At 35.4% G+C, this 27,227-nt stretch overlaps 1 long non-coding RNA gene across 5 annotated transcripts in view; it reads right to left on the reverse strand.

Moving 5' to 3' along the window:
* The window catches only part of LOC145693454 (uncharacterized), a 262,867-nt gene that overhangs the window by 154,268 nt on the left and 81,372 nt on the right, over nucleotides 1–27,227 (reverse strand). For all 5 annotated transcript variants that reach the window (XR_014132778.1, XR_014132779.1, XR_014132781.1 and 2 more), the window contains exon 4: nucleotides 21,597–21,666. This is a non-coding gene — a long non-coding RNA (uncharacterized LOC145693454). The remainder of the gene's footprint in view (nucleotides 1–21,596; nucleotides 21,667–27,227) is intronic.

The following is a 27,227-nucleotide window of genomic DNA, read 5'->3' on the forward strand; positions in this document are numbered from 1 at the left end:
TATAAAACTCCTCATTAAAAATAATTTGACACGTGTAGAAGCATTTCTAAAATTTCGCTTTCTAAAAATGTAGGAAGAAATAGGAACAAGAGGAAGAAATTTCTATGATAGACTTTTGTTTGTGTGTGTCTGCAATACGAATCTACACGGTTGAACCGACTGATATGAATTTTGAAACATTGTTAGTGCCTACCTAGAACTAGGTTTATAATTCCACAGATTGGACATGTGGGCCTGCGTTTCCGCTTCTATAAGAGAAAAGTTAAGTTATATATATTAATTTCAAAGAAAATAAAAGAATCTGAGGAGGTCCTGAACTTAGAAAGACAAAACCTGGAATATAAATCCCTTCCTAAATAATAATAATAATAATAATAATAAAAACTGGATAAATCTAACTTCACTATCTGTCTTTCCAGTGTTATGCTTGGGGGCGGGGTGGCTCAGTGATAGAGTGTTCACCTCCGGTGCTTGGGGTCCTCGCGCCGTGTGGACTTTGTAGTAGACAAACACCGTGCTTGCTGGTTTTCTCGGGGTTCTCTCGTTTCCTCCCACTTTCTTCTTCCACCATTTCACTCATCTCTCATCATCACCGCCTCCTTTAGCCTAACCGGAATAACTGTGTGACGTAAAACGAAGATTTCATTTTTTTTTGTTATGCTTCTCCAGCAATGTTATTTTTGAAGTAAATTTTCACCACGAGAAGATCCAAATGAACAGATATTTTAAGTTGTCAACATTTTTTGTTGCAAAAGTTCCACAGTTTATGTTGTTTCTATTGTATTAAAGACATTTAAAATAACTCAAGGGAGAAAGATCTAATTTGCAAAGAATTCCGAGACAGATCTTTATGGAGAAGACTCATCGGAAACGTAGACCCCGCATAATTGGGAAAAGATGGGGAGTAATAATAATAAAATTATTATTATTATTATTATTTATTTATTTATTTATTTCTAGACACAACAGGCTATATAACCCAATTACAGTGTCCGTTACATGTATTAAGCGACTATAACACATTCATACATTTATATTATAATACAATTATAGTTATAATGTAATTGCAATATCATTGATGTTCTTTCATTTACAATTATTTCTTATTACATTACAAAGAACTTCCTTGAATTGACTTACGCTGTTACTGTTAATATCTAAATCCATTGTGTATTTTGTTAACCTATTATAGGTTGTACTCAATCTCCATACTGGTGACCTCTTGTTTGCGTTGGTGTGTAATCTGTCGCAGTAAAAGAAATTGAAATTTTCAAGGCGAGTTACATTTGTAGGAGTGCGTATTTTAAATTCTTGCAGTAAATTGGTGCAGTCGATTTTATTATTAAATAACTTATATAGGAACAACATATCTTGCATTATTCGTCGCTGTTCTAGACTTAATGTATTGAAGTTTAAATTTAAAGATTGACTATTATATGTTTTCGGATATACTTGTGTCTCCCTATATGTCAAGTACCTTAGATATTTATTCTGAACTTTTTCTATATTATTTAAATTTGCTTTTGTGTAAGGGTTCCATATAGTGGCTGCGTATTCGAGTTTTGTACGTACGTAGTGTTCATATAGCTTTCGGATAGCGGTAATACTAGTAAATTCTTTACTGATCTTGATGATGAGTCCAAGGTTTCTGTACGCCTGGTCAATCATGTGATTTATGTGATTATTAAATGATAAATTTCTGTCATATACCACCCCTAAGTCTCTGACAGTATCCGAGGTTGGTAAAGTGATGTCATTCATCTTATACGAAAATTTCTGAGGGGTTTTGCGGTTTGTAAAGGACATTACATTGCATTTGCTAGTGTTCACGTTTATGATGTTCTCTTTGGACCATTCCATCAGTTCATTCAAGTCATTTTGAAGCATTTTACAGTCATTTAATGTTTCTATTGCCATGTATATTTTAACATCATCTGCAAATATCAGCGTGTGAGAGTTTTGTATACTTCGCGGTAGATCATTGATAAATAGTAGAAACAACAATGGCCCTAAATTTGACCCCTGTGGCACCCCTGATAGTTGTACATACTCCTGAGACTTACACCCTTTGTACACAACGAATTGTTTTCTGTTTTCCAAGTAAGATTTAAATAGATCAATAAGTTCACTGCTGAAGCTAAATTGTTTAAGCTTGCTGAGCAATCTATTATGATTTACGCTGTCGAACGCTTTCGCGAAATCTATGTATATTACATCTACTTGTCCCCCCAAGTCTAGTGTTTTACTTATAAAGGTAGATATTAGACTAAGATTTGTGACCGTTGACCTGCCTGTAAGAAAGCCATGTTGTGATTCTGATATAGATGGTCGCACGTGTGCTATTATCCGCTGGTATAAGACTGTTTCATAAATTTTAGCAAAGGTGCTTAAGATTGAGATGGGCCTATAGTTTTTAATTTCTCTCTTATTATTATTCGATTTCGGGATAGGTGAAACTCTCGTTGTTTTCCACTCATTAGGAAATTTTCCTGATTTAATTGACAGGTTAAATATGATTTTCAACGGTGTTAGGAAGTGATCTATACCACCCTTTACAATATAGCTTGGGATTCCATCGGGTCCTACTGCTCTTTTGGATTTCATCTTTTTTATTATATTAGCAATTTCCTGTATTTCTATCGATGATATACGCAGTATATTTAGACCGTTATCTACCCACACTAACTGTTCTGTTGTATTGTCTTTACTTCTACTGTATACAGACTGAAAGTAGTCCGCAAACTCCTTAGCGATTTCGTCGTTTTTGTTTATTTCTTTACTATTATTAGACATGAATTCGGCATTTAAATGCCGTGTCTTACTTTTTACAAAATTCCATAATTCGGATGGATTTTGTTCTAAGGATGCCTCGGACATTAGTACAAAATTCTTATATGCATTCCGTACCTCGTTTTTAATTTCCCTCCGTAATCTATTGAATTCTTGTTGATGGAAACTTTTACTCCCCTCCCTCTTTTTTAATTTCGTATGATGATATGTTTTTGATTTAATTTTCTTAATTATATCCAGAGTAAACCACGTTGGATAATTTTGCGAGGATTTTGTTTTCTTTGGAACACAGCGGTCAAATATGCTATATATAGTGTCGTAAAAGCATTTAACAGCTTCGTCTACATCACTGTATCCTGTAAGATAGTCCCAGTTTACCCGCCCAAGTTCAGTGTAAAGTTTTTTGAAGTCTGCCTTTCTAAAATTATATCCCGTTACATTACGCTTAGATTTTGCTTGTTTTAGACGACCCAATTGTATTTCAACGTTCAGAGTAGGGTGATGTTCATCTTCTTTGACAAAGGGATAAGGTTCTTTGCTAACTTTTACGTGGTCTAAATTACTTAGAACTAGATCAAGAGTTTTACCGAATTTATTATGTACATTATTATATGACTGTAAATTGTTAAATGACATGAAATTTTTAATGCATTGTAGTTTGGCCGGAATTTTGAGATAACTATTGTAGTCATTGAAATTTCCGTCCGGTAAATTGAAGTCACCAAGTATGAGAAGGGTACAACCAAATTTAGGACAGAATGGCAGGAGGACAAAATGGCAGAGGACATAATGGCAGGAAATAAAGGCAGGAGGACAAAATGGCAGGAGGACAAAATGGCAGGAGGACAAAATGGCAGGAGGACGAAATGGCAGCGGACAAAATGGCAGGAGGACGAAATGGCAGCGGACGAAATGGCAGGAGGACAGAATGGCAGGAAGTTAATTTGGCAAAAATTATAACTCCTAGGGCTCGTATTTTTAGGTTTTACCTATTGTGTTTGTTAGTAGGTAACGGTTCTCGATATATTCATTTCAACCTCAAATGTCCAAAGCATATAAATACAGCTAAATTGAACCAAGAGCGTAAACGAGGGTAAATATCAGTTATCCATGTCTTAACTTTTTTCTTAAATTTATTTCTTTTTAACCATCTTCCAATTGATCTCTTGGTTTTATAATAATTCTAAGCAGTACAACTTTTATTTATGAACGAAAAAATTTTCCCGTGGACTCCCTCTGAATTTCTCTCAAGGTCTAGCTACCATGTGACAAAGAATTAAATCTACTAACTGCTTTCACACACAATATAATTTTGAAACTTGGGAGCCTAGTGGTATCTTTGTGTCTGTAATATGTAATAATGCTGATACGTTATTCTCTTGAACATCTTAATGGTATTTGTCGTTTGACTTCAGAAGACTGAGTTAAGCCTGCAAGTACAAGTTGCCTATAGTTAAAACATATCAGGTGTACGATCTTGTTTAATAAAACCTGTCCCTCCCCTCCTCTATCTGAAAAGGGGAACGGACAGAATGGCAGGAGGACAAAATGGCAGGGGACATAATGGCAGGAAATAAAGGCAGGAGGACAAAATGGCAGGGGACGAAATGGCAGGCGGACGAAATGGCAGGGGACAAAATGGCAGGCGGACGAAAAGGCAGAGGACGAAATGGCAGGAGGACAGAATGGCAGGAACTTAACTTGATTTGTCGAGTTTTAAACTATGTTGTTTCTTGCTTGATAAATGAAGATTTCAACATAAATTTTCGATTTATTCATTATGCTTCAAAATTCGAACTGCTAATAAAATTTCAATTCTAATTGACAGTCATCTACAAACACCTTACTATTGCAAGCTTTCTATTCATACCAGCAGTGTCTTAATAAAAGAAATTAGTTTTAGTCGTTTTCTTTTTTATATATATTATTTAAGATCTTTTCGGGTATTACTAGAAAGAAGCAGCTTTTATCTTTATTTCTCACTGTGATCTGTATATGCTCAAGTGAAGACAAACAGTTTCAAAAGTTATTGAAGTTATTTGCAAAACATTTTAAGTAACAAGCAAAAAAAAAAAAAAGGAAAATACATACATCCTCCATATTAACTTGCGAATAAACTAACCTCGGTATTGTACAAAGGATCAGATACTTTCTGTGGCAAAGAAAACTAATTAAAATTGGTCGATTCGACTCGTTCCGAAGTTTTTTGACGAGAGGATATGTAGGATGTGTACTCATTATTTTCTGGTGACTGTCTCTAGTATTTTTAATAAAATATGCATAGGGACAAATTCAAGGGAAGCTCGGGGCAAAAATCATCGGAGGAAACAAATTGTAGAGTACTCACAAGAAACACTAGAACTTTCGGTAGACATAGGATCTCCCGTTTTCAAAGGGTCTAGGATGTTTCGGTGTAGGATGTTTCAGTGTAGGATGTTTCAGTGTAGGATGTTTCGGTGTACGGATGTTTCGGTGTACGGAGATTACGGTGTAAGGACGTTTCGGTGTAAGGACGCTTGGCTGTAAAGGACGTTTCGGTGTATAGCCTAATATTTGATTGCATTAATCATATGCTTGTAATGAACAGTCATGAAGTGTCGCCACTCTGCAATAGTGTAAACTGATTAACATTGTTATTGAGTCTCATTGTTATTGCTCAATCTTTTCGTAACATTGGCGTATTTTTTTCGTTTTTCTGACTTCATGTCCGCCAATTAACTTATTTGTTCCATTTGAACAGCACTAACAAGGAGACTTACGGAAGTGTAATTTACTGATTTGAATGAAACTTTGCATACTTGTAGAATATAAAAAAAATAACCGTTACATTTTTTTTAACTTTGGTAATGGTGCGGGTTTAAGGGTAGAAACCACGCTTTGAACGTTAGAGGTAGCCTCCAAGCATAAACAGAAAATAATTATTAAAATAGAAGATTAAATGATACGGCCAGCTTACTGCCAAGGGGTTTTAGGACAGGTGATTCAGAACCTGACGTTAAAATTACAAAATTCAAATTGGCAGATCCAATATGACGATTACAATTACAAATAATCTTCTGGTTTGAAATGTTCTGCAATTAGCCAAGAACAATTATAAATGGCAGGGACTACTGAGAGAAGGTGCAGACTGATTTGAAACCCCTTTCTGTACTTATTTTAACAGGACGTTTGATTAAATCTATAGCCCAAAAAATTAGAAGCCAGTGCCAATGCATTTGTCCCGAAGATGAAGTAACACATGTTATTGGAAAAGAAAATATTTATAACTCTGATCAATACGGTTTAATTTGGAAATGCAGACGGGACGTACTCTAGTGTTTACAGGGATACAAACAGTAGAAAGTGTGACACAGTCAGTAAATTTTATGACTCGTAGGTACATCATACAGCCTTTAATTTCTGCAAATAGTGTTTTATTATCACCACTGTTAATTGTTTTGTAGGAAAACAATGGAACATTTGGTCTTATAGTCCAACACAACCTCTTTAAATTTGAAAATATCCTTGTGAAAGCGTCAAATCCGGGACAATTAACATCAAGTGTTGTGAGATCATGGTTCCAAGAGATTTTTCTTCAAGCGTCTAATGCAAAGTCCATTTTTTTATTAGCTTCGTGGAGTGGTCACAATTCATCAATTTTGAACCTATTTTAAGAACAAAAGAGTAACTCATAATAGAAACCATTTCTGCAGGAACAACTGGTAGGATTCAGCCTCTTCTTGTGTTCTTTAGGCCGTTAAAAACTTTCTTGAGGCTTTTTTCTGACACTGTCCTCTACAACTATAACATGAATATATCTCCGTAATAATACAATATCCCAACACTGATTCATAATCAGTTTTCTTCTCCTAGATTTGCTAATCTTATTGGGTATGCATGATATTATATAAAAGTGGTTATTTGGAAGAAAAACCACCTGTGTTTGAAAATTTCCTTTCAAAGATTGTGCTGTATTTTGCGATTTGTGCACAGTTATTGCCGTAATAAGGTGTGTGTGGTGTGCACAATGTTTATGCATCACATACTTTTTTACTATATATCATTACCATAAAACGTTTTCCCAAACAATTCATAATTATAACATTTGAGGATATAAGAAGTTCTGAGATAGAGTGAAGCGAGGGGACTCACTATAAATAAGTAACCCCTGTCAATTACAACAGCATTTAATTTTTATTTTATTTATTAATTTATATTTTCTATTTCATGAATTTATTTCTCCCTAACGAATAATTTTCATTTTGAAGAGTGGACGTTTCGGTGTAAACATTGGAACTTTTACACTGAACCAGCCTCACACCTAAACGTCCTTACACCGAGACATCCGTACACCGAAACGCCCTGCACCAAAACGTCCTACACCGAAACAGCCGTATCACGTTTTCAAAATATAGGATATGATTAATTGTATATATGTCATATGATTAATTGTATATATGTCATATGCAATTTGATAAGGTAATAATATGAACACAAGAAAGAGCATTTATCAACGTTTAAAGATACGCAAGTCATTACACAATTTACTTCATTAATAAATATGATTTAAGTGTCGTTATATCAATCTTTCGTGGACTCGTCGTAACCTGGAAGAATTCTGATAAATTCTACATGAATCTAAGACTGAAATCAGGACACATTTTGTACACAAATTAACAAAACGAGACGAGAAAATTTTTATTCGAGACAGGACTTTCACAAACATTTACGACACGAAACGAGAAAACCTGAATTCTCATCTCGTCTTGAGGGCAACGCTATAAGCAAGTAAGTTAGAAATCAAATATGCACGATCATGGTTCCTTTAAGCTGCACTAAGCTGTAAATATACCCAATATCGCATTGGGGGTGAAAGGGGAGCGATTAAGGTGGAATGCCTGATAATTTAAGGTTCCTCATAACTCCAGTGAAATTCAGGAGAAAATCTCTGAATTACGAAAAAAAGAAAACATACAAAATACATTTTCAGGTAACTCTTACAGTTATTACGTTATTATAAGATTAATGCTACCTCTGAAACTGATTTGATTGAATATGTATTTGGATAACGAAACTACTTTCATAAGTTTTTCGAAGTATCAAGTTTGAGAAGAACGAAGTTTGTCTTCCACTGTTATCTCATTGCTTATAGATACCAGTGATGAAATAATTGGTCGAAAATCACGCGGCCGCTTCTTACATCAATTCATGAAGAAAATTAGTTCCAATATTAGGTACCTAAGTTCAGTATATATATATATATATATATATATATATATATATATATATATATATATATATATATATATAACAGCCTCTTGCAACCATGCGTAGCACATTTCAATACTTACATTTGAAATAAAAATATAACTAGATAAAGACGATTGCCTTTGTCTTTGAATTTCATATGTGAATAACAATATAGGGCTTTTCAGATAGAGGAGGGAGAGGGGCAGGTTTTATTAAACAAGATCGTACATCGATATGTTTTAACTATAGGCAACTTGTACTTGCAGGCTAAACTCAGTCTTCTGAAGTCAAACGACAAATACCATTAAGATATTCAAGAGAATAACGTATCAGCATTATTACATACTACAGACACAAAGATACCACTAGGCTCCCAAGTTTCAAAATTATATTGTGTGTGAAAGCAGTTAGTAGATTTAATTCTTTGTCACATGATAGCTAGACCTTGAGAGAAATTCAGAGGGAGTCCACGGGAAAATTCTTTCGTCATAAATAAAAGTTGTACTACTTAGAATTATTATAAAACCAAGATATCAATTGGAAGATGGTTAAAAAGAAATAAATTTAAGAAAAAAGTTAAGACATGGATAACTGATATTTACCCACTTTTACGCTCTTGGTTCAATTTAGCTGTATTTATATGCTTTGGACATTTGAGGTAGAAATGAATAAGTCGAGAACCGTTACCTACTAACAAACACAATAGGTGAAACCTAAAAATACGAGCCCTAGGAGTTATAATTTTTGCCAAATTAACTTCCTGCCATTCTGTCCTTCTGCCATTTCGTCCGCTGCCATTTCGTCCTCCTGCCATTTTGTCCGCTGCCATTTCGTCCTCCTGCCATTTCGTCCGCTGCCATTTTGTCCTCCTGCCTTTATTTCCTGCCATTATGTCCCCTGCCATTTTGTCCTCCTGCCATTCTGTCCTAAATTCATCTGAAAAACCCTATATTGTTATTCACATATGAAATTCAAAGACAAAGGTCTTTATCCAGTCATATTTTTATTTCAAGTGTAAGTATAAAAATGTGCTACGCATGGTTGCAAGAGGCTAGTTTTTTTTTTTTTTTTTTGTTAATACTGAACTTAGGTACTTAATATTGGAACTAATTTTCTTCATGAATTGATGTAAGAAGCGGCCGCGTGATTTTCGACCAATTATTTCATCACTGGTATCTATGAGCAACGAGATAACAACAGTGGAAGACAAACTTCGTTCTTCTCAAACTTGATACTTTGAAAAACTTATGAAAGTAGTTTCGTTATCCAAATACATATTCAATCAAATCAGTTTCAGAAGTAGCATTAATCTTATAATAACGTACGGTAATGGCTGTAAGAGTTACCCTGAAAATGTATTTTGTATGATTTCTTTTTTTCGTAATTCAGAGATTTTTTCCTGAATTTCACTGGAGTTATGAGGAACCTTAAATTATCAGGCATTCCACTTCAATCGCTCCCCTTTCATCCCCAATGCAATATTGGGTATATTTACAGCTTAGTGCAGCTTAAAGGAATCATGATCGTGCATATTTGATTTCTAACTTGCTTGCTCATAGCGTTGCCCTCGAGACGAGATGAGAATTCAGGTTTTGTCGTCTCGTGTCGTAAATGTTTGTAAAAGTCTCGTCTCTTTTTGTAAATTTATGTACAAAATGTGTCCTGATTTCCGTCTTAGTTTCATGTAGAATTTATCAGAATTCTTCCAGGTTACGACGAGTCCACGAAAGATTGATGTAACGACACCTAAATCATATTTATTAATGAAGTAAATTGTGTAATGACTTGCGTGTCTTTAAACGTTGATAAATGCTCTTTCTTGTGTTCATACTATTACCTTATCAAATTGCATATGACATATATACAATTAATCATATGACATATATACAATTAATCGGGTCTAGGAAACTTCGGTGTAGGAAAATTTGGTGTACAGAAAATACTGTGTACGGAAAACTCGGTGTGGGGAAATTCAGGTGTAAGGTAGATTCGGTGTAATACGTATTGAATATTACCACTTACGATAATTTACGACACTTCATATTATGAAAACGAAAACCATAAAATGTAACGAATAAAATGCTATTACCTATTTCAAGAAAAGCAAATTTATTATTATTATTATTATTATTATTATTATTATTATTATTATTATTATTATTATTATTATTTTGCCTTGAGTCCAATATCTGTTTCATGTCTTTTGCGGGGTATTACTATGAACTACTTTTCATCACACAATGAATCTGATACTTTTTGTCAGAAATAAAACAATTACAACTATAAGTTCAGAGAATAGTTATAGGAACAACTAAAAGCACCACATTGCCTCACGTTCTGCCCCAGACAGAAACATAATATGGTTGTTAGTGAATAAATTGCAGGAAACAGGATCGCTTCTGAGGAAGACAGGGAAGGATCGGACCTCGCTGGCGGATGTTGTGGAAGATGTCAGTTACCGACTCTAAGTCACCCAAGAAATCTCTATTCAACATGTGATTTATGTGTGTTACCACTAACACTTAATTTGTATTCTTCAATTTCGCTTCAAATATCCAATATCTCATTCGAACTGTAACTTACAATGGCGAATATTTGCTGTTTTTCTTGCGGCCTGCTCTATATTACCCCAGATAAATTTAAACCAGTAAACATAGTCCCATAAATCTCCCATCCTTCCTTGATGATTTGCAGTAAACCGCATGAAAATCGGTCTTCAGTTAGAAATTCTAGAGCCAAATGAAATCCGTGAGTTTTGAAAGAATCACTCTGTATATACATATGTAAGATGCAAAAATATATTGATCAAAAAAGTCTTAGTGGAAAGGGCAATATAAAGCAGGATGGTTTTATCAGATAATAGTCGTACTAATAGTTGACTTCTCCTCCAACCAGACACTTTAGTTTGTTTGTCTTAAGTTAAGGTAAACAAGTACTGCAACCCTATTGACTCCTTATTGACTTCTCCTCCAATCAGCCGTATATACTTTAGTTGAGGCATTTATTTTTACACCTTTGAGTAACATAAACAAACAATGTCATTTTTGAAGAATTTAGATTTAAATATTCATTTATAAAATAGGCATAAAATCGTCAGAACATTTTTGAAAAATCTACAATTTTCAACTTTACCTATCCAGTAACCTACATTTTTTTAGAAGTAGAAAATTTTAGGAGGCAGCCTCCAAAACAGCATAAGAACTTAAGTTTTAAATTAAATGTCGATTGGTAGCGATGGTCGCTTCGCTAAATCACACGAACGGACTTCGAAAAACAAATTTCTCGTCATGTAAGGGCCATAAAATGTTAAAATCCGTCGAAATCTAGAATTCAAATAATTTCAGGAACACAATTCAATATAAAGCAATATAAAGTAGACAGTAAAATGATAGTAGACAATAAAAATGATAGTAGACAGTAAAAGTACTTCTACACAGAATTTGAACTTCAAACAAATACGCTCATTTAATTTCAAAGTTGAGTTTTTAATAAATCCTACGGCCTACTACAACGAATCTTTCTTTACACCTAACATTCCCCACACCGAGTTTTCCGTACACCAAATTTTCCTGCTCCCCAATTAATCATATCCTATATTTTGAAAACGGAAGATCCTATGTCTACCGAAAGTTCTAGTGTTTCTTGTGAGTACTCTACAATTTGTTTCCTCCGACGATTTTTGCCCCGAGCTTCCCTTGAATTTGCCCCTATGCATATTTTATAGACTTAAAAATACTAGAGACAGTCACCAGAAAATAATGAGTACACACCCTACACATCATCTCGTCAAAAACTTCGGAACGAGTCGAATCGACCAATTTTAATTCGTTTTCTTTGCTACAGAAAGTATCTGATTCTTTGTACAATACCGAGGTTAGTTTATTCGCAAGTTAATATGGAGGATTTGTTTTTTTTTTTTTTTTTTTTTTTTTGCTTGTTACTTAAAATGTTTTCCAAATAACTTCAATAACTTTTGAAACTGTTTGTCTTCACTTGAGCATATACAGATCACAGTGAGAAATAAAGATAAAAGCTGCTTCCTTCTAGTAATACCCGAAAAGATCTTAAATAATATATATAAAAAAGAAAACAACTAAAACTAATTTCTTTCATTAAGACACTGCTGGTATGAATAGAAAGCTTGCAATAGTAAGGTGTTTGTAGACGACTGTCAATTAGAATTAAAATATTATTAGCAGTTCAAATTTTGGAGCATAATGAATAAATCGAAAATTTATGTTGAAATCTTCATTTATCAAGCAAGAAACAAAATAGTTTAAAACCCGACAATTCAAATTAACTTCCTGCCATTCTGTCCTCCTGCCATTTCGTCCTCTGCCATTTCGTCCGCCTGCCATTTTGTCCCCTGCCATTTCGTCCGCCTGCCATTTCGTCCTCTGCCATTTTGTCCTCCTGACATTATTTCCTGCCATTATGTCCCCTGCCATTTTGTCCTCCTACCTGATGGACATTTTGAATCAATTATGTCGAACACTTCCTCATATTTTTCAGTAGGTGACTCCGGTATAAAATATACTAACAGAATATATATAGTTACTTTTACGCATAACAATTTAACCAACAGACATTCTACATATTCATTTGATAAGCAATCAATCATTACTACTTTATACTCTTTTAAGACCGCTAACAGTACTCCCCCTCCCTTGGTTTTCCCTGTTCTTTTGTTATCTCTATCTATCCTATACACATAATAGCGATCGTCAAGAATCATTGAGTCATAGTGTTCTTTTTGAAGCCAAGTTTCACAGATTGCAATTAGGTCAAAGTTGGACGATAACACATTACAAAGGAACGATGACATCTTTGTCCTTAAACCTCTGCAATTTTGCATATAAATGTTTATGAGGCTACACTTCTCCTTCTGTTTGTTATTTCTAAGAGCGTTGTCTTTATTTAACACAATAGAAGTTTCAGGAATAGACAAACTGGTTGATCCCCGCCCACATTTAGAAATTGCAGTTCGGAGGCTCCCCCTCTCGTCTGTGGTGCAGTCTTTGTAGTTCATTGATTTCAATATTTCACTTGTTATTAGCTTACCTGAAGAGCCAGCTTGGCATCAGATGGTTCTTCCTCTGCCCCGAGGGTGACTGGAGCCAGCACCCCTTTGTCCTCTTGTCCGCTGCCCTGGTTCACTTGCCGGAAACTGCTGCAGTGTTGCTATATCACTTTCTTCTTGGTTGTTCGGTGTCCAAAAGGTAACACTTGAAGACGTTTGAGTTTTCATTGCTTGTAAATCACCTAAGGTATATCCTTTGTTATCAATGTACAGTTTGTCAAATTCTAACTTTACTCGTTTGCCACGGGATCTTTCTTCTTTCATATACACTACGAGTTCTTTACGTATCATTCTAACGGCCGGTGAAAAGTCCTCGTGTATTATAACAGGACAACCCCGACATCGATATGCATTCTTTAGTACTTCCGACTTTCTTTTGTATGACGCGAACTTTACTATTATCGGTGCACTTGCTCCTTTTGATAATCTATGAGCCCTTTCGATTTCATAAGAATTAAGTTCAAGTTTTAACTGTTCTTTGCAAAAAGATTTCACAAGATGTTCTGTATCTTCCCAAGTTTCATTGTCCTTATCTTGAATGTTCCTGAATACCAAATTGTTCCTGCGAGAATGGTTTTCTAATTTATCTATCGTGATTCTGTTTAATTCTACTTGTTCCTTCAACAGTTTATTTTCTTGCTTTAGTTCTTGAACTTCCTTAGAGACGTTGGCCAACTCTTTTTTGAAAGAGTGCATGTCGTCACAGAGCCCAGATATTTTCTTGTCCATGTCTTCTAGTTTCTTGTATAAATCATCTAGGGATTTTGGGCCTGGGTTTAGTTCGACATTTCCGATAATTAGAAGCACTACCACCACTGTTCCCGCTAACAACGCGCAACTTAGTGTTTTTGCTTCACTGGTTTCTTTTTCTTTTAGATTGCAACACTTCACCACACACCTTGCATTGTATGTTCCTATTCTTTGTCGCCAGCATTCCACACTGACACCCATCCTTTCACGCAAGAATGATCACGGGAGTTCACACAACACACATCCACTCTGGTCAACGACTCAAAAATAATAATAATAATAATAATAATAATAATAATAATAATAATAATAATAATAATAATAATAATAATAACTGGAGTAAACTAACAAAATAATAATAACAAGTTGCTGTCAGTTTTCATTGTTTAATTATGCAGTCGGTGAAGTCAGTCTGATCATAACAGAAAGTAATCGTTGTTAAAAGATTCCCTTTGAGGAAGGGCAGCGGGGAGGGGGGAATTGCCCCTGAGTTTAAGAAACATATACTCTTTAATAAGTTGTATACTAAAATAATAATAAAAAACGTGAAATTCTTATAGTTACCATTAAACAATCTTTCTCACCCTAAAAATACTTTAATTGGATCACCACCCGGAAGCAAGAGTGCCGATTTCTCTGTAACTTTCGGGGGGCCCATTCAGATGTGTGTTTCGTTGCAGAAGGCATAAGATAAATTGAATTCAAATCATGCCAAATCCGCGGGGGCCCTAAAGAAGAGCCCAGGCCTTCTTGGCGCCCCCACGATCGGCGCCCTTGCCCGGAAGTCAGTACATATTTTAACCCATTCCCTTAACTATTGCGCAATGAAACGTTATATAGGTCTATTATAATTATTGCACTATAAGATAGAGTTACGTTTCAGCTACAATACATGACACTGATTCGTTTGGCTATGTCTTCTGATATTGAAAAAGGCAACAAATAACAGAAAATATTTGATTCACTTTAAAATGAGCACACAAGATTTCACTTTCTGTTAGATCTTAGTAGAAGTGTTCAATTTTATGAAATGTTTATTTGTATGTGTAAATTATTTTAAAGTAATGATCGTATTACGAAGTAGCTATATTGTTTGACCGTTTTTCGTGTTATGTCTCACATTTTATTTAAATATTAATTTACATGTAAGGAAATAGATTTTGATAAGAAACTTGCGCAAAGCTCTATAATGCGATGTTGACAAATTTGAACGTTTACTATGGTAGTCACCATAAGAACATTCCTGGATTCTAGCGTTGAAGTTCGAGAAACAGAACTTAACTGTGAATTGCGGTAAGGGTCTAAAACTAATTTATGCAGTAAGTATCCAAGCAGAACTCCATGATTACTTCCTTTATTATCTGGCATCAGTAAACACTCGACACTATGTGGCAACGCCGCACTATTCAAGCAGCGTTTGGCATAGTACCGAGAGAACCGTTTCTGTACGAATAGTTACCAAATTCTCCTGACTGATTTCTGGGATTCTTCAAACTAATTTCGGATAGATGAATAATAATTCCACTGCCTTATAGTTGTAAACTGTTTCCAACTTAACTCGACATTAATCTGTAGTAAACAATGGTCGCTACCCGATACGTAAATAAATACGTATCTTTGGAAAGGGAATGTATATCAAGGAGATATGAATCTTCAACTGTAATATGAATCGAAGCTTGCATTTATATTTACGTATCTTGTGTGATATTTATTTACTTTGGACTGTTACTATCTATGTATGGCAATACAATTTTAATTAAAGGATTTTAGTTTTAAAGTTCAATATGAGATGACGCAACTACGTAATTTTGCTTTTCACCACAATTTTTTGTTTCCTTGTTATTATTCTACAAATACTCTCTGATTAAGTAAAAAGCAGAGAAATAATAGTCATAAATCTTCACTTTCAGAAGAAAACCAAGTAACTTTAATTTCCTTCTGGAGATTAAATACTGGCCGCTGATCATTTCAAAGTAACTTCTCTACTTCAAAGTATATGGGTGCATCTGTTGACATATTTCTTACCTACTATAACAAACTAGTTTTTGAGGAGGTTTCTGCGGGAGGAAACCTTAAACTACTTAAATCTAAGCCTTGTTCTATCAAAACTTTAATTCATAATTCTTAACAATATTATGCGAACATTTACAGAATGTATATATAAAGAATTATTATACATACCAAGGCAATTGAGAAAATGTTTACTTAAATGTCGATGAATCATAGAGAAATTTCACAAACAGTACTTTTTGTAGCACTTTTTATCCTTTATTGTTCCTCGTGAGAACCGAACTTGTTGGGTTTTCACCGGAAATAGAACCTCAAAAACTTGTTAAACCTAATTTAATAAAATGTTGAATATTTCTGTGATGACTAGAAATGAAATATTTGTCTTTATTATCATCATTAGTAGTAGTATTAGTACTACATTTTCAAACCGTGTCTTTCGTAGGTAGGGTTGCCATATTACTCGATTTTAGCGGGTACTACCCGATTTTCAGGTCCTATATTCATCCCCGCTTAATCATATCTTATTTATGGAAAACCACCCACCTTTTTGAATTGGTTAAAAATCTAAGACGACTTTGTTGATTAATTGTTGTTATATTCAAACCGCAACATTTCTGTGTCAATCTCAATCACGATTGAGTTAAATTTGGACTCGCGCTCAGCCTCAGGCTGTGAGCTATTTGCCCAGTGCGTGTGCGCAGATTATTTTGTGTTTCTTAGAGAGAAAAACCGTATAAACAATATCTGCCATATATTGCTTGCTTTTTTTGTGTGTGTGAAAACTTGTCTTACAGATATCCTAATTACAGAAATCTTACTGTAATACTTACTTAATACTTACTTTACAATTCGAGATTCACAATTGTTGAACTTAAAAAAGCATTAAAGGCAAGAAATAAATTTGCTTTATTTTTGTTTCGTTAGAAAAGTACATTGGAAGAGTCCCTTCACAAAGAAATCACAAAAAAATCCGAATAATCTCAGGTCAGTGTTTGTAATATAAAGGTTCACATCAGTCAGGGAATTTAGAACAGAATGGCAGGAGGACAAAATGGCAGAGGACATAATGGCAGGAAATAAAGGCAGGAGGACAAAATGGCAGCGGGCGAAAAGGCAGGAGGACAAAATGGCAGCGGACGAAATGGCAGGAGGACGAAATGGCAGCGGACGAAATGGCAGGGGGACAAAATGCCAGGAAGTTAATTTGGCAAAAATTATAACTCCTAGGGCTCGTATTTTTAGGTCTCACCTATTGTGTTTGTTAGTAGGTAATGGTTCTCGATTTAGTCATTTCTGCCTCGAATGTCCAAAGCATATAAATACAGCTAAATTGAACCAAGAGCGTAAAAGAGGGTAAATATCAGTTATCCAAACTTAACATATTTCTTTGTAACAATCTTCCAATTGATATCTTGGTCTTAAAACAATTCTTACAAGGAAATATAGATTGAAAGCAAACATATCATAATACAGACCTATAAAACTCCTTTACAGTTACAGGAATGACAAAGTTTTTTTTTCAAATTTCCTATGACATATCCTTTAAATTATAAAAACAGCTCGTAGTTGTAAGTATGACTAAGTACGTACCGGTACATCTTTCTTAATTCTCAATAATAAAGATATCGTAGAACAGACTATAAGGAACACTCTGCAGTCGTCAGAATGACCAATTACTTACATCATTATTAATTTTATATAACAAAACTAGCTTTTTGGCTAGCTGGGGGCTCTGCCCCCAGACTCCTAGGTCTGCTCAGCCTACGGCTTCGCATTTCTTATCTATCGGCCTTTGCATCAACAATGAATTTCGTGAACTTGCTCTTCGTATTTTCTGAATCTGCCCATCCGGGGGCTTCGCCTCCACACACTGTCTTTGCTCGGCCTACGGCCTCGCATCTCTTAAACCCATAATTCTAACGTTTCTTTTCCTATTTCAACTATCTAAAGTATAAATTTTGTATCCCAAGAAAACGTCCGTTTATATAACATGTGAATCTCTTCATCCCCCTTTAGACCCCTAAAATTTAAAAATATTCACTTTTGGCAATTTTCCTGTGGGTTTGTCACGAAAAGCTACAATCATGCCAAATTTAATCATTGTAGTCCTACAGGAAGTGCTCAAAAATTTGGAGGTGTAGAAGACTTCTCATATAAATAACATGGGAAAGATTTCAGTTCCCCATAAAACCACTCTACGTTGGAAATATTTATTTCTGATGATTCACTTAGGTAACGCTAACGAAAACGGGGAAATTCTTCATCCCCCTTAGACACCCTAAAGTTAAAAATATTCACTTTGGCAATTTTCCTGTGGGTTTGTCCCAGAAAACTACAATTACGCCAAATTTAATCATTGTAGCCCTACAGGAAGTGCTCAATAATTTGGGGGTGTAAAAGGTGTTCCATATAAATAACATGGGAAAGATTTTTCAGTTCCCTATAAAACCACTATAACGTTGGATTTTTTTACTTTTACTGATTTACTTAGGTAGTGCCAATGAAAACGTACAAACATACCGAATTTCAAGTTTATATTCCAATTCTAAGTACCTAAAACATGAGATTATATGTCCAAAAAAAGGCCCATTTAAATAACATGGGGAAATTCTTCACTCCCTCTTTAGAACCCCTAAAAATTAAAAATTCCAAATTCACTTTTGGCAATTTTTCTGTGGGTTAGTTCCGGAAACCTACAATCATGCCAAATTTAATCATTGTAGGCCTGCAGGAAGTGCTCAATAATTTATGTCAGCTCATGTAGTTTTACATAGTTAGGATAGGATATATCGTAATATAGACTATAAACACACTTTGCAGTCATAAGAATGACTAGTTACTTACAGTGTCGTGAACATCCTATAACACATATCCTAGAATACACTGTAAAAACAAGCGCTGTCGATTTTTTGTGACATTTGCGGTTTTCGGTTTTTGAGAAAACCAGTTTTCTGAAAACCGAAACCGCAAAAACGGTTTTGGAAATCGAAACCGCAAATGCGGTTTTCAAAACCAAAACAACAAAAGTGGTTTCCAAAATCGAAGCCGCAAAAGCGATTTTCGGTTTTTTCAAAAACCGATTTCGACAGCACTAGTAAAAACCCTCTGCGCTCGTAAGAATGACTAAAACATAGTCCTTAATTTTATATAACAAAATATATCATAATATAGACTATAAACACACTTTTGCAGTCGTAAAAGTGACTAATTACCTACCAAGCAGGCCCGTATCCAGGGGGTTCTAGGGGGCCGGTCCCTTCTAAATTTTTGCAGCCCCCTAAAATTTTCACCCATTATAATATGGTGATGAACTATAATATGGTTGGATCGACCCCCTAACTTCAGCCGGGTCCTCCCTACATTTTTGGTCTGGCTACCGACCTGATACCAGGTCGTTAACATCTTATAACACATATACTAGAACACAATATAAAAACATTCTGCAGTTGTACGAATGACTAATAATTGGCGTTAATTTTATATAACAAAATATATCGTAATATAGGCTATAAACACACTTTGCAGTCGTAAGAATGACTAGTTACTTACAGTGACGTAAACATCCTATAACACATATCCTAGAATATTCTACAAAAACATTCTGCAGTCTTAAGAAAAGAATGGCTAATTATTTACGCCGTCGTTAATTTTATATAATAAAATATACCGTAAAATAGACTACAAAAACAATTTGCAGTCATAAGAATGAGTAGCTACTTACATTGTCGTTAATTTCAAGTTGTGATCAATTCCCACAAGAATTCCTCAAGAGATCTTTTGTTTGTGTTATAATCCACACATAGGTTCCTCAATCTATGCTGCAGATCAACATAAACCTTTTTGTTTTCTTGACGGGGTATTGTCCTCTTTCGCACTAGGAAATGGTAGAATGAACGGTGGAATTTTCTTTCTGGAGGCTTTGAATGAGTTTCCATACCGTTGGGTGGTTGTGTCCCACCAAATGGAAAAACTTATGATTCCACCTTTATAAGTTATTTGTGCGAGGATTGTTAAACAAGAGTTGCCCCATGAGCATTCCAAAAATCCGGCGAAAATCTTGGTGCCACTCTCTCAATTCTTATGACATCAGTATTCTCAGAATTGAAATATTATTAGCAGTTCGAATTTTGGAACATAATGAATAAATCGAAAATTTATGTTGAAATCTTCATTTACCAAGTAAGAAACAAAATAGTTTAAAGCCCGAGAATTCGAATTATACTTTCTGCCTTTATGTCCACCTGCCATTTCGTCCTCTGCCATTTCGTCCGCCTGCCATTTCATCCGCCTGCCATTTCGTCCTCTGCCATTTTGTCCTCCTGCCATTATTTCCTGCCATTATGTCCCCTGCCATTTTGTCCTCCTGCCATTCTGTCCGTTCCCCCAGTCAGGAGCGTGAGGGGGGCGATTGGGGCGTTGGTCACCCCCAGAAGAGGTAACTTTCCCGTTTTATATATATAAATAAAATCCACCTCAGAGTTTGGAGCCCTTAAAAGTAGCATTATGACAACCCACTGCCCCCCCAGAAGTCGGTACTGGATCCGCTCCTGACATCAGTAGTTACATTTTTGAATCCCCCGCTTTTCTAATTTTAAAATATGGCAACCCTATGCGTAGGTCGGTTATGTCCGCATGCCTGTCAGGAAAAACGGTAAGAGAGCAAAATTTGTTTTTAATGAATTCAGCGTTTCCAGAATGAGTTTTATTTCAGCTTTTATCCTTCTAATCAAACAGTAAGTAGTTATAATGCATGCAGTGTTTTTCAAATGAGTGGTTACGTCCTTGAACAACAACGAATACATTTGAAGCTTCAATGTCTACGTTGAATGTATTTATTTAAAGGTGTGTAGACATTTTATTATTTTTAGTTCCGTCACAGTCCTCTAGCCAGCAAGCACTAAAGTACTTGCACACAAGGAAAAGAGGCAACATTTTTTGTTTGATTTGCTACTAAGTTGATTTCGTCGTTATTGGAAAATGTGTGTGAGGTAGAAATACGATTGCTGTGGACTGGGTTGGATATTTCGTCACAATTACGACATTACACAACAAAGTTGACATAGGATGAACGATGTGTGATGTGAGAAAGAACACGAAGAAAATGATAAAAAATGAACATAATTTCGACGCGATGAAGACTTTTTTCAAATTCATATCAAATATTTAAAACCCAAATGTACATTTGATTTATAATGTTAATATTCAAACGTGTTCTTAAGTGATTTCTCTTTTTTACGTCATAGCCTTATGCAACACATATGCTAGGAAGGACGAAACTCAATACTAAAGTAAGACTCAAATCTCTACTCGACCTTTCACCGATACGTACGCATGAATTTATTTTTGGAAAATTTCAACTTCGATATGAGGATAAATTACGTTAACATTTGTAAAAAATCACTCCTAAAATTAGATTAAATGTACAGAAGTGTCGAGATTTCGGGAAGAGGAAGTTCTATCTCTCAGGACCCACCCTCTACGCACGTCACTGAATATGAGAATAGGTTCAAAGAAAACAGGAACTTAATCATGAGAGCACATAGGTGCCATCTTTAGATAGTATTGCAGGTGGCGTCAGCCCTTATTCTAAATGCAGGTATAGCTTAGGAATGTTGTGCATAATTGATACAGTAACTTTAACAATATTATTAAATTATTATTACTATTGTTATTAAAATTAAAGAAAAAACAAATTAATTTGCTCTTTTAGCTGTGTGTAAGTTTATAATCAACTTACTTTTACTTGTATTGTATTTGCGTCAGAGCTGTCACCAACTTCGTTTCGAAACATTTGATTTGGGTAATACCTGAAAAAAAATCGTTTTATATTAAACAGAAATTCTCACTTGTGTTAACAATAAACTACACAAAATGATTTATGAATGAATTAGGATTCAACAAAACACCTAACCATTATGATGCAATTGTAGAACGCAGTGACTGAAATTTATCCTACGTGGAAACCGCGTTCTTGGAGTTTAGTAGTTATGGAGACTTAGGTAGTGCAGTGCCGAGTAGCAGAGTGAAGGCAACCCTCTGACAAAGCCTCTTTAGAAGTTTAAATGCTACCTTAACAGACTGAATGCAGTCATGGGCTCCCCACGAATGTCAATTAAGAAGTACATTGCAACTCTATATATGTCAGGGCGAAGTGTTTCCAGGATTCCCAAGGATTCAAAGTTTCATTTCTAAGAACTTTAGTTGATAACAGGCACTAACAGATAGGGATATAGAACAAAGATAGCGAAGGTGAAGCTCACTGCTCTATTTGTTGGGAGAAAACCATACAATGTTGGATCAGATTTTGTTTTCGGATGTAAGGTATTTTTGTTTGAACGGTGCAGTTAGAGAATAAAATAGCTGCTACCTAGTCATTGATATTCCAGGTGAGGTTTCTGAGCGCTCGTTAGATAATTAGAAGATTACTGTGTGATGTATTGTGTCGCCCTCCCGTTATCGAGCCTAGGGGGGAGGGACACGATAACGAGAATGCACTGACAGTAACCAATGAACGTTACGTAGACATTATCTTAAATACACGCAGAAGAAACAGGCGGATCTATTGGGGCATAGGGGGCATTGCCCCCAAACTTTTTGATAAAAAATAAAAATACCACCTATAAGATCCTTCAGTTCTCATTTGAATTTACCGTGCCCCCCAGCACACAAAAGGTCTACCCCCCAGGAGACAATTCCTAACTCCGCCCATGAGAACAATAGCTACAGAATAAGTTGTGCATTTATGTCCCAAACTCTACTATATCTGATATCTGTCTGCCGTAAACCATCGAGACATTGAAGTTATATACTATGACACAGTTTCAGAAAGTATTTCATTAGATAACCTGTTGCATGCTGGATATACAAGTGTTTCCTCATTGTCAGTCACGATGATTTTTTTTTTAAAAAACGAGAGTGCCCAATATCATATCTACAACACATACCGGAATAATACTTTTGGTTAGGCTGGTCTGTTTAGAAGGCAGTCCTTAATCCTAGTGAAAAATAACAGAGTACACTAGATACAATTTTAGGACCGAGTCAGCTTTTTTTAAGCGAAGGAGTTAGCTAGATACTTACTCCAGACTGAATGGAGAAACACATGACGTAATCGTGAGGTGAGGAGGAGACCAAGAAAAGATGCTAGTCGTATCGTTGTTCATGCCTTAAGAAAAATCATTCCAGAGACAGAGTTACTAGGAATTCTTAGATAACATGCTTTTTGGTGGGAACACCATGCCAAGACTGGAGTTTCGGAGTTCTCGGACAATGATATCGATCGTACTAAGAGTGAAACACCTGTACTTAATGTAATGACGCACAATAGCAGGTGAAAGCAATCCTGCTACTGTGCGTCATTATATTAAATACAGGTGTTTCATCCGCAGTATGATCTACACTATCGTTCGAGAACTCCGAAATCCCGAATATATATCCAACACCAAAATGTAAATAACACTTCTTATGTACTAACAGAAAGAAAAAAACAAAATATAATAACTTGACAAAATTTTCTCTTCTCACCCACTTAATCATTCAACTAAGAAACAATAAAACCAAAATTACTCTAACAGAGCAAATGAATAAACGTATCGAAGGTGGGCGGGTGGGCTAAAAGTAACTCTACTCAATTTCTCTCGACAAACTATAAATCGTAGAATCGTAATCTATCGAAATTTTGGGATCGTGACAAAGGCGTAAGCCTCACAGCATCTCTATCTTGTGCCGGTGCTGTGCCATGAGTTGTAGCTCAGAATAATCTCTAAAAATACTCATAGAATAATGTAACAATAGGGGATGGAACTGATGCACAACACGGTTCTTAACAACGAAATTATGATTGAATTTAAATGAAATTTAAATGTTTCAATTTTGAAGATGACTAGTAGGGAAAAGGTGAGAGAGAAAAATAGGTTATGATTGAAAGATAAAGGATGAGCACTAGCCTGATAGATTGTAACGTATGATATTCCATCTTTGCGTTATTATTCTTACCTAAGTCTGTTTTCTGATTTAATTTATTACATTGTAATTTTTATTTAAATGTTGGTAAACAATCAAGATGGAATGTATCAACTTTTGTTCCTTGGTATACTTGGAGTATATATCTATCTACGTAAGCTTCTATTGTATTGCCCTCTGGTGGGATTTTTTATGTCTTCTAACCTTGTCATCGATGACAAGGGCCAGAAACCATGAAAAATCCCACCAGAGGACAATACAATAGAAGCTTACGTAGATATATACTCCAAGTATACCAAGGAGCAAAAGTTCATACATTCCATCTTGATTGTTTACCAACATTTAAATAAAAATTACAATGTAATAAATTAAATCAGAAAACAGACTTAGGTAAGAATAATAACGCAAAGATGGAATATCATACGTTACAATCTATCAGGCTAGTGCTCATCCTTTATCTTTCAAGATCCACCATCCATCGAGACTGGCGTCGTCTTCCCTTGGAGCAGCCTGGATAGCTGGAGACAGTCAACACCTGGATCTCTATCCTGTTGATCTGCAAGGGGCGTGGAGTTCTCTCGTCTTCATGCGTTTCCAATTATGTTTTCCCACATCTTCATTGCACTACTCTGCTAACAAACTTGAAGATGTCTGCGGCGATGAACCGACAGAATGGTACTCTTGACTTATGAAGTCGGTCGTCCCCCAATGGTTTGATCCGTTTGTCTCCGATGATCCTGCACCTATCTTAATCGTGTGTCGAATACCCCTTGTTGTTGTGTTCCTCGTAGTTTTGTCCAGCTCAAGAATGATGACCTAAGAGTCCAATGAATCGGGAAGCATCAGGCTGTGCTTGAAGGTATGCGGAAAGGAAAGAAGGAAGCTAGTCAAGTTTATTAACAAAAATGTGTTTACAACAGATGTCTAAAAATGTACAGTTCTAATCAAAGTTTTCTTCCAATGAGTTTTCAAAAGTTCATATTTCTTTTGTTAATAATGTAATTTAATAAAATAATCGAATTTAGTGAATTAAATTAGAGTTCATACAATTATTTCATCGTCACTTTATATCCAATACACAGTTACTTCACAGTATTTGCTCAAATCTTAGAAATTCGAATGCAGGAAATGACTACAAAGCTCTTCCGCTACTTTCAACATTCGTATTTTTGATTGCAAAATGTTCTGAAGTGCATTAAGGTCAGATGTGCAAGAACACATCTGAAAGAAGCTCAAGATAAACAAGTACTCTTTATACTCTAGCAGTCTTTTATACGTCTCTGCTTCATTTATAGCTTTGTCGTCCCAATACATTACAACTTGAATTTTCTCAAAGCACTTAATCAACTAGTTTTTTATTTACATTGGTGAAATTATAACTTTTGAATTCAAATTTCACTCGTTTGACATACTACTGGAACGTCCATAGCATAAGTCTCTGATTAAGATTGCTACGTCTCGGAGATGATGTAAAAATTGAACAAATTTTAATGATACTAGTTAAGGATAATCCGGAGTTGAAGACACGCATGATACAATCAAATTTAACTGGTGTGCATAATAGTGAATCTAAAATCCTTATTGCATAGTAGTGATCTTTTTGTTTCCTGGGCAGACTAGGGCTGTTCCGATAATCGAGTAATCGATAACAATTCGATAAAATTTCAAAACCGTTTCATCGATAAAGAATTTTAATTTTATCGAATTATCGAACTTTCGAGACTCCCGAAATGTTTGAGACTCTCGAAATGTTCGAGACTCTCGAAATGATCGAGACTCTCGAAATGATCGAGACTCCCGAAATGATCGAGACTCTCGAAATGTTCGAGACTCCCAAAATATAATAAACATTAGACAACTTCGAGATACTCGAACTGTTCGAGAATCTCGAATTGTTTGAAAGCAGCAAATACAGAAATATATCAATATGATCGCATTTGTCGAGTCGCTTGAATATTTTGAAAAGTTCGGGATTATCGGAATGTTCGGAAGAAACAATGTATTCGAGGTTATCATAGTTGTATATAATATGTATTACATAATGCAGGGTGTTCATTTTAAAACTTCTCTCCTTAGCAATGAAGTGAAGCAAAAGTTTTTTCCCCATAGATCTGTAAAAGGTTTAAGCAGCCTGTCAGAAGAGAGAAAAAGGAAGAGAAAACATGCATCACCCGAATGGAATTGGAATCCAAGACACCATTAGTCTACTAACAGTCACTTTGCCGATTGCGCCAATAACGGGGCAGGCAGAAAAATAATTTTACATATGATTAAGACAAATACAACTTTGCAATAACTTATCAGATGAAAAAAGTTGTTTGACTAGTTTGGCTGCAAGAAGGAATCATTGGAGAGGTGAAGGACCCGAACTGTCCATCACTACTTTCGATAATACCCGAAACTTCGATAACGCTCGAAATGTCGATAATACCCGAAACTTCGATAATACTCAAAATGTCGATAATATCCGAAACTTCGATAATACTCGAACTTTCGATAATATCCGAAACTGCGATAATACTCGAAATATCGATAATACTCGAAACTTCGATAATACTCGAAATGTCGATAATACCCGAAACTTCGATAATATTCGAAATGTCGATAATACCCGAAACTTCGATAATTTCAAATACTCGAACGGTTTCGAGTAACCGATGACAACTCGATAAATTTTCACTCCCGAAGTTCGATAGGTCCTCAGCCTTATCGAACACCCCTAGCTGCAAGAAGGAATCATTGGCTGCAAGAAACTTTCGATAATACTCGAACCTTCCATAATACCCGAAACTTCGATAATACTCGAAATTTCAATAATACCCGAAACTTCGATAATACTCGAAATTTCGATAATACCCGAAACTTCGATAATACTCGAAATGTCGATACTCGAAATGTCGATAATACTCGAAACTTCGATAATTTCAAATACTCGAACGGTTTCGAGTAACCGATGACAATTCGATAAATTTTCACTCCCGAAATTCGATAGGTCCTCAGCCTTATCGATCACCCCTAGGGCAGACTCACTCTCTCTCTCGTACAGATACACACACACACATTAAATATACGGACATGGTGAATACATAAGGGTGTTTTGCGAATCCTAAGTGCTTGAAAATATCGACCGAGGGTTAATATAATTACAATATTAATAAAAAAAATTGCATTTCTTTCTAGGGAATTTTCTTCTGTAATTTCCCTCTACTTGAATTTCCGTAATTTTTTAATTGTCTGCCATTTTAGGCGTAACAAGGATTCTTTTTTCGCCTAAAATGGCGGACTGAAGTATTATCATTTATCTGTCATAAAAGTGTGAGGTAATTGATTAGGCGAAACGAGGATTAGGCAAAACGTGGCTACACGGAAGAATCATTCTGTACTTTTTTTTCGTTCTCACTACAAA

The sequence above is a fragment of the Thermobia domestica genome, chromosome 8 (genome assembly GCF_964235325.1).
Source record: "Thermobia domestica chromosome 8, izTheDome1.hap1.1, whole genome shotgun sequence".
Taxonomy (NCBI): domain Eukaryota; kingdom Metazoa; phylum Arthropoda; class Insecta; order Zygentoma; family Lepismatidae; genus Thermobia; species Thermobia domestica.